Genomic DNA, 12613 nt, shown 5'->3' on the forward strand with positions numbered 1-12613 from the left:
TTGTCATGTTAGAATTACAGCTAGAAAACATCATTAGTTTTACTGTTAGAAAACAGTATACCATTTTTTCCCTGAATTTCTGATGCCCCATAAACAAAACAATAAGAATTGAGAATAAAACTATCTCCTCAAATCTGTCTGAATGTGTTTAATAGCAATTTATTAATCAACTGTTGAACAAGCAGAACATAAACTTAAATACGACATCTTTGACTTCCAGCAGTCAGCTCCCCTCAAATCCACAGCCGTGACATCTGCATCTGTGCAGTTCTTTGTCATAAGTGCATCTGATTTAACTGTGACGAAGGGAATAAAAAAGAGTAGCAAAATTGTTGATTCATTTATTTTCTTTTTTTAAGGGGGAGGAGGAGTGAGGACTTGCGTTTTTTTGGTTCATTTTGTTTTGTATTTGCTTAGATGTATTGATGTAATTGGTGCTATTGGTGCTAATAACGCCAAGGTCATGGGTTCAATCCCTGTACTGGCCAGCTAAAGTTATCCACCATGATGTTCTGTTTGTCTGTAACTGATTTCCTACAACAAGCCAGAGAAAATGACCGGCTGTTGTACAGGATATTAAGAAGTTTTTCCTTGACTGAAAGGCACTGCAGCCCTTTACATATGCAAGCTTCAATTGTAGTTGTATTCATGTAACTACCTGAAGTGCCATTTTCAAATTGAGCCATCGATTCTCAATTGGTTTGAGGACTGGGCATTCACTGGGACATTCTAAAACATTCAAACTGGCTTTGCCAGTATGCTTCTTTTCCAATTTCCCCAAAATTCTGACCAGTTTCAGAATCTCTGCTGATGAAAAGCATCCTCACAACATGATTCCACCACCATGGTTCACTGTGTGAATGGTGTTCTCGGGATGAGGATCACTGATGCTTTCCACTAAATGTAGTGTTTGTACTAAGGGTCTTTGGTTTCTTTCAACATGTGAACCTTTTTCCATGTTTGGTGCGTTTCCAGCATCCCTTTTTCCAAACTCCATGTGGGATTTCATATGGCTCACCAATCTCTCATAAATCGCAGCTTTGTGGAGTGTCCAGGTTATGGTTGTCTAGTGTCTCTAATCTGAGTTGCAGATCTCTCAATCCGCTTGAGAATGACACTTTAACACTTGTGTGCTTCCCTGACTAATGTCCTCCTTACCTGGTTCTCCATACCCTGAATCTGGTAGATGGTCTCGTCTAGGCAAAGTTGGTGTTGTGCCATATTCGTTCAATTGTTAATCATGGATTTACATCTGACAGGTTGTCCAAAACCAAACCCTGAGTCCCGAACTTTTAAAGTAGCTCCTTGGTCTCCATAATGCTGTTTGTTTAGCTATGTTGTGTAACAAACTCTGGAGATTTCCAGGAACAGGTGTTTTAATACTGAGATCACGTGACAATTTACTTACACACAGGTAAAGTGTGATACGGTAAATTACAAGAAAAACTGCGAACCCCCGTAACGTTTATGGGATTTTGACAAATTAGAGGGTTTCTGCAATGCTCCGTTTGGAGAACAAAAATATATATTTTTAAATCTCATCTGTAAAAAGCACGTCTAATTTTACTTGTCATGACCTTGGGCATTTTCAACATAGCCTCACTGGCCAGTTAGCTCAGCACAAGATCTTAATGAGAAATTGCTTCATGGGTCAGACCATGCAGTTTTGCATGCACACCTGTATATAATCAGATTAACTGAAACCATGGATTTCTGTAAGGAAACTTTACAACTCACCCAGATGTTTTTGGTAGCTCCTTGGTCTCCATGATGCTGTTTGTTTAGGTATGTTGTCTACCAAACTCTGGAGCCTTCTAGGAAAATGTGTATTTATACTGAGTTCATGTGACACTTGTACACAGATGGACTAATTATATGAATTCTGAATACAGAACTAACTAGCCTATACTGTGTGTGCCATTTTTTGCTGAATGCATTACACACACATGTTGTTTAGGGTTATTCTAAAGTTACTTTCCCGGGACTATTTTCCTGTACGGAGATCTAAAAGATTTTTTTTTTTAAAATCTTATCAGTAAGATGCAAGTTGCTTCATGGGTCAGAATTTCAAACCCTGAGAAGAGACCATCTCCTGGAGATTGTAACTCACCTGAACCAACATCAATCAGACAAGGGAAAACCAGAGATGGGAATTGTCTAATTATGGGAAGCCCCTTAATTGGGCCCACAGAAACAAATGTATAACTTAACATTGCTACTTTTATTATAACGATATAACGATTATAACGATTCTAAGGCAAACAGGGGGCCCAGCAGAACCCCACACTTTCCTGTATAATTTTGGTATTTAAATGGCCTCTTTGCATAATCATCTATTAAGAAGCATGCTATCATGAATGCCCTCAGACTGTGCCAAGTGCATGTGTGTGTCCCCTTAAGACATACACGGATTATTCAGAAAAACGGCACTTCGCAGTTGTGATTAGCCAGGGGGCCCAGAAACCCTAGCGGCACCCCTGGTCATAGTCCTCTGCTGAACTCAGGTGGTGAATCCACTATTGTGCACAGAGCAGGTAAGATGGGAATTTTCTCCCTCTTTGATTATTTGAAATTTCAGCCGTCTCTGGGGAATGAGGGGTCTACAGATCATGTTACGAATCATCTCTTTATTAGCATTTTGATTATTATTGATTAAGGAAATTATATCACCAATAGATTGATCAAAGGGAAATGGTGGAAAATAATAAGAAAATACATTTGATATTTTCATACTAACTATTTTTTACTGCATTTAATCTGTTTTATAACGTTTCTCTTAATGTGATTCAAAAAGGAATACTGAACTGAGGCCTATGTGCAAAGGGCAACCTGACTTGAGAAAAACAAGTTATATGCTATCAAATGGCCTTAATTCCTAGTACTTATTGCAGAGCGTGCACATCAAGATCAGCAGAAGACGGAAACAAACACATTCCATTGCCTAGGCAGGCGCTAGTAAGTTTAATAAATTTAGTTTGTACAAGGTTATGCAGAAGACTCTTTAAAATGAGGAGATAGATTATAGATTAACAGGCAGATGATAGATTGAAAGGCAGAACACACAGTGCATCAAATATCGATAAGCAGGGAAGTTGAGACATCTCCTAGGTCAGCTTGACCTGGTGCATCCTCGTCGGCCTTGCTTGCTTTAGATAAGACAAGAGGCAAATGGGTGATCTAAAGGGATCTAGCGACAGTAAAGAGAGTTGGAGTGAGTAAGACAAATTAGAATTGGGGAGGCATATCATGAATGGTAAGTGGAGACAGATGCATTTGCACTTATGCATTTTATTTAAAGGAGTTATATCATGATTTTTAAACATCTTAAAACATTAATTATGTTGTTTATTGTGTGTAATAGAATAGGTTAGCATGCTTTAATGTTCAAAAAGCACGTTATTTGTCTAATACTGTACATTATTGAAGTACCTCTATTCTGAGGCTGCTTGAAATGCTCTGATTTCACTAAAGCCCCTTCTTCCGAATAAGTCCAGAGTGCTCTGATTGGCCTGCTGACCCGTTGCATTGTGTTTGGCCAAAAGCTTTGCGTGTGTCGGACGAGTAGCGCCCCTTAGCTTTAGCTTTAGAATTAACTTTGGTCGTTGGTTTTACCGTATCAGTTGAGCCCAATTCAGAAAATGCAGATGATCAAGCAGGAGGAAGTTTGCAAACAGGACTTGAACGTTTCACAGTGGTAAGATTTTATTTTGAAACTCTCTCACCTTTCAGATACGATGTAAATTCCAACCCTGGGCTACCAACCCCCTGTTCCCTTGGAAGACTAACCTTACTGACTCAAATGATTTAGGTGGATTGAGCAGGTATGGGAAGGCACCACCAATGTCTTGAACAGGTAGCTCAGACCAACAAAGAGTTTGCAGACAGACACTGTGAAACACCCCACTATGAACCTGGAGATCAAGTCTGGCTGTCTATGAAAGACATTAAGGTATCCCAGGGGTGTAGAAAACCGACACAATGGTGCATTGGGCCTTCCGAAATCCAACAATGCATCAACAAAGTAACATACAAGTTGGATCTAGGATGACACTGCAGTCTTTCTGAGGATTTTATGTATCCTTTTAACACCTCGGCACATCTGGACATTGAAGGACAAGCTGTTTATGTAATTAAAGAAATCTTGAATTCCAGACACAAGGATGGAAAATTGCAATACCTTAGTGAGTGAAAGAGGTACAGCCTGGAAGAGGGAAGCTGGGTCCCAGCTCACAACATTCTTGATTCTCTCCTCTACAGTGAGTTCCATGCATGACACCATGAATGTCCTGGGCCATGTCCACGAGGTAAGCCCAGAAAGAACCCTGCTCCTGGAGTAAGCTCTTTGTGGCATGCCAGAATCAGCATCGGACTCAACTAACAGATAACAGCATGTCCTACAAACATGGCTTCTACAGTACATGGTGAACAGCAGTCGTGCACCTATTTATAACCAACAGAACTTGAATAAAAATATTATTGGATTATGACACCTGCAGACTTTTTGTGATCAGAAACTATAGATATATACATAATGTTATAGTGCATGTAATTGCATACTATACCTTACATCCATCTTCTACCACTTACTCCTTTTCAGGCTCATGGGGAACCTGGAGCCTATCCCAGGGAGCTTCGGGCACAAGGCGGGGTAATGATAATGAGTCTTTATTGGTCACATATACAGTAGAGCACAGTGAAATTGTTTTCTTTGCATACCCCAGCACGTTAGGAAGCTGGGGCCAGAGCGCAGGGTCAGCCATGATACAGCGCCCCTGGAGCAGAGAGGGCAGCTTGGCAGTGCTGCGGCTTGAATCCCCGACCTTCCGATCAGTAACCCAGAGCCTTACCCGCTAAGCAACCACTGCCCTCCGGGGTACACCCCGGACAGGGTGCCAGTCCAATATACCTCACAGTAGATCTTAAATACTTGTTTTTCTCACGTGAGTTTGTGCTACACTGTCAGTTGTTGACATTAGAAATTGAATCCATAAATCATTTGAAGAATTTTATCTATGGATAATTTGGCCAGTATGTGAGCTCGACTTAGTGTTAGAGTTTGTGCGCACCTGAAATTCACCAGTCAAGAAAGAGATTAGATATGTTAAACATCAACACCTAAAATCAGAGTCAGGTCTTGGAAATTCTGCGTAATAACAACAGAATCCAGAAAGGACTCAGATGCTAATCTTAAAGGGCAACTTTACTTCTGCATGTTACTTTAAAAAATAACAAAACAATAATTATAGTATGTTTAGAACCAAGATTTTAAAAATGCTAAATTGGTGTTGTTTTCCCTTTATTTCCAAATGCATTGCCATAAATGGTATCAACACATTGTGTCATATTAGGTAACCAACAGTTTATTATAACAGTTTGAAACCAAGGATTTTGTTGGGTCATAGTTCAAATGAATTAGGGGATCTCTTTCAATTGCTTTAGTCTCTCTGAATATGTAATACAAAAATAACTCTCTTCTGTGCAAACAGGAATGTTTTAGGAACATTTACAATTGTTTAAATCTCTATAATACTTAAAATATTTTCTTTCTCTTAGGCTTTACTTTACTTCTGTCCATTAGGCTTTTCCTTCATGTAAAGTTTCCTTTATTTCACAGTTTGTTGTAGTGTATATGGGTGGGATTCTGCTCCTAGTAAAGTTTTTGTTCCTCATCGTGAAAATTCCTTTAGCAATTTTTTGAATGTCCCAGTGTCATGTCTATGCTGGAATTGCCGTCCAAATACAGTACCCACAACACCATGCGGCCTACCAACATGGCCACCAAGGAGTCCAATTCCCATCACACATTTTCAAACTCACCTGATTACTAATCATGCACACCTGGACTCAATTTCACTACCACAGTATATAAGGACTCTCCATGCACTCACCCAATGTGAAGTATGTGCTCTGGCTGCACCTGAATATCCCTACTACCCTACTACACAGTAGGCGAAAAGTGATATGACAAAGGAGTAGTATGTCTGAATTCTCAGTATTCGTAAAACAGTAGGTGATATCTGGATGACCTACTGCTTCTGCCGAGATTCTGCAGTATTGAACCCTTGGACACTGTGGATCTCATAAGGCAATAGGACTGGTGCGGAAGAGCTGTCAGAATCCACACCACGAAGTACGTCAGGCTTTTATTCATTCTTACCACTTATACTGATCAGTACGTACTGTATCAACGGCCGAGCAGTGGGTACTGAATCAAATGCAGTAGGTACTGTCACAGAATGCGATTTCGGATGCAGCCTCTGTGTGGCTTGGGCAGGTTCTCAGGTTCATTGTAAGATCAGTTGGCTTCCTTCACCTGGTAATACAGGGACTGAAGTATAGAAGTTAGTTTGACAGCTCATTCTCCAGTTGTTCTGGTTGTGGGCCTAGATACTCTGGTCATGCGAAGGGGAATGCTGCTACCCAATTCAACCTGAAGGTTTTGCCAATTTAGATATAGTTGTTTCACTTGCTCTTTCTACTAGTCCCCTAGATTGTGGGTGATGCACACTGAGAGCTTATTTTTGAGGCTCAATTGTTTTGTTAGGCAGCTAATTATGCTGTTTACAAAATAGTTGCCATTATCTGAGCTAATCATTTTAGGTATGCCAAATCTTGGTATTACCTGTCCTGCTAAACATTTTATATCTGTAATTTAATAATCTGTGCATCATTATGGTTACATGGAAAGCCCTCTACCCATCTACAGAATCTGTCTACCACTGCTAGACAGTATCTTTTCCTTTCTGTCATGTCAAAACAGTGGTGCTTAAAAGTTTGTGAAAGAATTTTCTACATTTCTGAATAAATATGACCTAAAACATCAAGATTAAAAAAAAAAAAAAAAAAAAAAAGTCCTAAAAGTAGATAAAAAGAACCCAGTTAAACAAATGAGACAAATATTATACTTGGTATCTTTTATTGTGGAAAATGAGCCAATATTATGTATCTGTGAGTGGCAAAAGTATGTGAACCTTTACTTTCAGTCTCTGGTGTAACCCCCTTGTGCAGCAATAACTGCAGCTAAATGTTTGTGGTATCTGTTGATCAGTCCTGCACATCGGCTTGGAGGAATTTTAGCCCGTTCCTCAGTACAGAACAGCTTCAACTCTGGGATGTTGGTGGGTTTCCTCACATGAACTGCTTGCTTCAGGTCCTTCCACAACATTTCTATCGGATTCATGTCAGGACTTTGACTCGGCCATTCCAAAACATTCACTTGATTCTTCTTTAACCTTTCTTTAGTAGAACGACTTATGCACATAAGTCGTTCTACCAAAGAATGGTTAAAGAAGAATAAAGTTAATGTTTTGGAATGGCCAAGGTGTTTAGGATTGTTGTCTTGCTGCATAACCCATTTTGTCTTGAGATTCAGTTCATTGACAGATGTCCTGACATTTTCCTTTAGAATTCGCTGGTATAATTCAGAATTTGGCTGAATTGAATTGCCATCAATGATGGCAAGCCGTCCATACCCAGATGCAGCAAAACGGATCCAAACCATGAAACTACCACCACCATGTTTCACAGATTGGATAAGGTCCTTATGCTGGAATGCGGTGTTTTCCTCTCTCCAAACATAACGCTTCTCATTTAAACCAAAAAGTTCTATTTTGATCTCATCCATCCACAAAACCTTTTCCATTAGCCTTCTGGCTTGTCTACATGATCTTTAGCAAACTGCAGATGGGCAGCAATGTTCTTTTTGGAGAACGTTTACATCTACGTTTGTCATTTAAACTCCTCGTGTCTCTTTCCACATCACGTAGTATTGAGTTTATCTATTACCAAGCGGTTGTTCCATAGTTCTCGTTCTCGATTCATGTTTATTGACTTTGTTTCTGGTTTCGTGTTTTGCCTTGCCCTGTTTGACTGTCTGCCGATCGCCTGACCTTTTGCATGTTATTTGACCATGCCTTTTGTTTGCCATTTTGGATTTGTCTGCCTGTCTCTCTCTATAATAAACCTCGTTAAGTGCACTTGCATACGTCCTAACCTCCATTACATAAGTAACATGACAGACTGTCAATCACCTCATTAATCATGCCCTTTTATTAAACATAAGAAAAAATATTGGGGAAGGTATCAAGGTCAGCTGAAGTTGTAAAAACAAAAGAACAATATTTTCAAAAACACTTTGTGAATATGGTGTAAATTAAATGTAGAAGTTTATTCTGGGTCCCATTAACTAACACGGTATTGGCTGGGGTTAAAAACTGAACTGCTAGCCACTAGAGGGCACCACCAGAGACATTATTTTCAACTGAAGACACTCTGTTAGCAATTGCACAAGTGAGTTTGCAGTGAACTGTGTGGGCTAACATTAGCTTAGTTGCCCCTGTTAACAGGTATTTTCTTACCTTCATAGTTGTGTATGTGTTGTGCGGTTTGAAGCCTTTCTCCAGCTTGCTAGAAGGGGCAAGTGTTCTATATGTGTTACATATCCTTTGAAAGTCATTGACATTCATCTACGAGAGCTCTTGCAAAGACCGACTGCAAAATGCAGCAATTATTAATACAGTGAATGTGCTGGAAATGCAGGAACCACACTTAAATGAATGTAAAGTTGTTTGTGCAAGTAGCCCATTTTATTATCGATTAGTTGGACTGTGTTATGAAGCACACTGTGGCGCATGCTGTGTCATTGCACTTACAACACTTTTGACTGAAATTTTGATTGTGCATACATGCTACCATAAAGAGTGACTAGAAAAGATCTGAAAATATTATCTATATATATAATGCAAATTTGGGCAAAAAGTCAGTACACATTATGACAGCTCAGTGGGATAAAAATAAACGTGGTATACAATGAAAGCTTATTCAGTGAGACAAATGTTTTCTCACTTCAAAATGTAACTTGTCACAAATCATATGTTGGGCTTGTGGGAGTTCAACAGCCAGCAATATTTATTTTTAATATTAATTTATCGGGTTAGAATTGAACAAATCAGGGCTCAAAATGCAGGTATGACATAACACCGCTCTTCCAAAAGTATTCGAACAGCAAGGCCAATACTATTTTCTGCTATACATTGAACAGCATAAATAGGTGCAGTTAGACAGTATTTATATAGAGAGCATATTAGCATAATGAACAATTTACAACAGAAATTACATTTGTTTGGAAGAACAAGTTAATTCCAGTCCACAAATTTCACTGGATAAGCGGCATTCTGAGAATTCTGATATTTAGTATAAGAGCGCTGGTACATTTAACTGTTTCTTTCACTCCGTTTGTCTGTGTTTGCTACGTAAAATTCCAATTCTAGCAACAGTTTGTTACACTGAAACCATTACTACACTTACTGTTAGTCACTCTGTGCATTGCATGATAACATGCAACACTCTACCCAGCTGTAGTTTCTTTGGGAACTATTTTCATTGCCCGAGCATCAATTTAACAAAATATTTAGGCATATTGTGTCTGAAATGTCAGTTGATCAATATTAATTTCTTGTTTATAGAACTGTGGTTTATAAACGGTATGACACTTGCAAACATACTGAATATCATTTTATGAGTCTTTATTAAATAAAAGAAAAGAAAAGATAAACCATTACATTAGAGCTTCTTTTATAAATCTTAGTTGTGCTCCCAAGCCTAGTCTGGTATTACTACTTTCTCTTGGTCTCTTGCAAATGTCTCTTGGAAATATCTGCACTTCCAGTTTTATCCCCTGGTCCTCCTGGCCTTCCACATTACGCAGGTATGTTAGTTTTCGCTTCTCTAGGTTCTCAGGCCCTCTGGGTTGCTAACATGATTAAATCTCTTATCCATGCATATTTGCCCTTCTTTCACCATACTGTGAATCCTGAAGAGAAATGTTCCTCAGCTATGGGCTGTGGGCAAGCAACTGTTATTGTAACTGAAAATTTGTTTTTCCCTGTAGCTGATTAATTGAAAAAATAATCGATTCACATTTATGAGTGATTTACACAAACACTGTGTTAAATGCAGTTTGCATAATTTGTTTTTGTACAGCTAACACGATTTAATAAATTCAATGTGAAAACCCAATATAGACAGTCACTCGAGCTCACGATCAAACCCAGCATGCCCATGGAGCTGTGACATGGCAATGCTACCCACTGCAGCAAAAATTTGAACATATGGGCTAGTTAGTTATGGTGCAACAAGTTGTCATAAAAATACACATATGTAGTCAGTACAAACAGGATTTCTCAGTGTTTCTTGTGATGTACCTGTGTGACACTTTACCTGTGTGCCTTTAACTTTGCCTAGACGAGACCATCCACCAAATTCAGGGCAAGGAGAACCAGGTAAGGAGGACATTAGTCAGGGAAGCAAACAAGCATTAAAGTTTAATTCTCAAGCAGCTTGAGAGACGTGCAACTCAGATTAGAGATGTTGGACAACCATAGCCTGGATATTCCTCAAAGCTGGGACTTATGAGAGATTGGTGAGCCATATTAAGTCCTATTGGGAGTTTGGAGAAAGGGATGCTGGAAACATGTTCACAACAGGCAGTTATTTTCTCCAACTTCTTGTGGGAAGTCAGTTAAAGACAGACAGCACATCATGGAAAACAACTTTAGTTGGCCAGTATGGGGCTTGAACCCATGACCTTGGCGTTATTAGCACCACACTCTAACCAACTGAGCTAACCGGCCTGGATGCATATGAAGAAAATGTCCCTGGCTGGGACCATGACACGTAGAATTAGACTTGGATCTTAACAGATAAAAAAAAATCTTTTAGATCTCCCTACAGGAACAGAGCATTGCAGAAACACTCCAATTCTTCAAAATCCCATAAAAGTAACCTCGGAATAACCTTAATCAATATGTGAATGTAATGCAATCAGCAAAAATTTGTACATATGGGCTAGTTAGGTATGGTGCAACAAGTTGTCATAAAAATACACATATGTAGTCAGTACAAACAGGATTTCTCAGTTTTTCTTGTGATGTACCTGTGTGACACTTTACCTGTGTGCCTTTAACTTTGCCTAGACGAGACCATCCACCAAATTCAGGGCAAGGAGAACCAGGTAAGGAGGACATTAGTCAGGGAAGCAAACAAGCATTAAAGTTTAATTCTCAAGCAGCTTGAGAGACGTGCAACTCAGATTAGAGATGTTGGACAACCATAGCCTGGATATTCCTCAAAGCTGGGACTTATGAGAGATTGGTGAGCCATATTAAGTCCTAGTGGGACTTTGGAGAAAGGGATGCTGGAAACATGTTCACAATAGGCAGTTATTTTCTCCAGCTTCTTGTGGGAAATCAGTTAAAGATACACAGCACATCATGGAAGACAACTTTAGTTGGCCAGTATGGGGATTGAACCCATGACCTTGGCGTTATTAGCACCACGCTCTAACCAACTGAGCTAACCGGCCTGGATGCATATGAAGAAAATGTCCCATTGGAAACTCACCAAAGGTGGAAAAACTCTCTCAACAGGCAGGTATTTTCTGTGGCATGTTGTGGGAAATCAGTTATAGACAGACAGCACATCATGGTGGACAACTTTAACATTGCCTAGACGAGACCATCCACCAAATTCAGGGCAAGGAGAACCAGGTAAGGAGGACATTAGTCAGGGAAGCAAACAAGCATTAAAGTTTAATTCTCAAGCAGCTTGAGAGATGTGCAACTCAGATTAGAGACGTTGGACAACCATAGCCTGGATACTCCTCAAAGCTGGGACTTATGAGAGATTGGTGAGCCATATTAAGTCCCATTGGGAGTTTGGAGAAAGGGATGCTGGAAACTCACCAAGGGTGGAAAAACTCTCTCAACAGGCAGGTATTTTCTCTGGCATGTTGTGGGAAATCAGTTATAGACAGACAGCACATCATGGTGGACAACTTTAACATTGCCTAGACGAGACCATCCACCAAATTCAGGGCAAGGAGAACCAGGTAAGGAGGACATTAGTCAGGGAAGCAAACAAGCATTAAAGTTTAATTCTCAAGCAGCTTGAGAGATGTGCAACTCAGATTAGAGACGTTGGACAACCATAGCCTGGATACTCCTCAAAGCTGGGACTTATGAGAGATTGGTGAGCCATATTAAGTCCCATTGGGAGTTTGGAGAAAGGGATGCTGGAAACTCACCAAGGGTGGAAAAACTCTCTCAACAGGCAGGTATTTTCTCTGGCATGTTGTGGGAAATCAGTTATAGACAGACAGCACATCATGGTGGACAACTTTAACATTGCCTAGACGAGACCATCCACCAAATTCAGGGCAAGGAGAGCCAGGCAAGGAGGACATTAGTCAGGGAAGCATTAAAGTTTAATTCTCAAGCAGTTTGAGCGATCTGCAACTCAGATTAGAGATGTTGGACAACCATAGCCTGGATACTCCACAAAGCTGGGACTTATGAGAGATTGGTGAGCCATATTAAATCCCATTGGGAGTTTGGAGAAAGGGATGCTGGAAACATGTTCACAACAGACAGTTATTTTCTCCAGCTTCTTGTGGGAAATCAGTTAAAGATACACAGCACATCATGGAAAACAACTTTAAGTGGCCAGTATGGGGATTGAACCCATGACCTTGGCATTATTAGCACCACGCTCTAACCAACTGAGCTAACTGGCCTAGAGACATGTGACTAAAATGTCCCTGGCTGTGACCATGACA

At 39.9% G+C, this 12613-nt stretch overlaps 3 non-coding genes across 3 annotated transcripts; all 3 read right to left on the minus strand.

Moving 5' to 3' along the window:
- Window positions 1-10557: 10557 nt before the first annotated feature.
- trnai-aau (transfer RNA isoleucine (anticodon AAU)) lies at window positions 10558-10631 on the minus strand. Its single transcript has one exon. It is a non-coding gene; the product is annotated as a tRNA-Ile (tRNA).
- A 657-nt stretch (window positions 10632-11288) lies between these two features.
- trnai-aau (transfer RNA isoleucine (anticodon AAU)) lies at window positions 11289-11362 on the minus strand. Its single transcript has one exon. It is a non-coding gene; the product is annotated as a tRNA-Ile (tRNA).
- A 1135-nt stretch (window positions 11363-12497) lies between these two features.
- Window positions 12498-12571, minus strand: trnai-aau (transfer RNA isoleucine (anticodon AAU)). Its single transcript has one exon. It is a non-coding gene; the product is annotated as a tRNA-Ile (tRNA).
- Between the last annotated feature and the right edge of the window lie 42 nt (window positions 12572-12613).

The sequence above is a fragment of the Ictalurus furcatus genome, chromosome 29, assembly GCF_023375685.1.
Source record: "Ictalurus furcatus strain D&B chromosome 29, Billie_1.0, whole genome shotgun sequence".
NCBI lineage: Eukaryota > Metazoa > Chordata > Actinopteri > Siluriformes > Ictaluridae > Ictalurus > Ictalurus furcatus.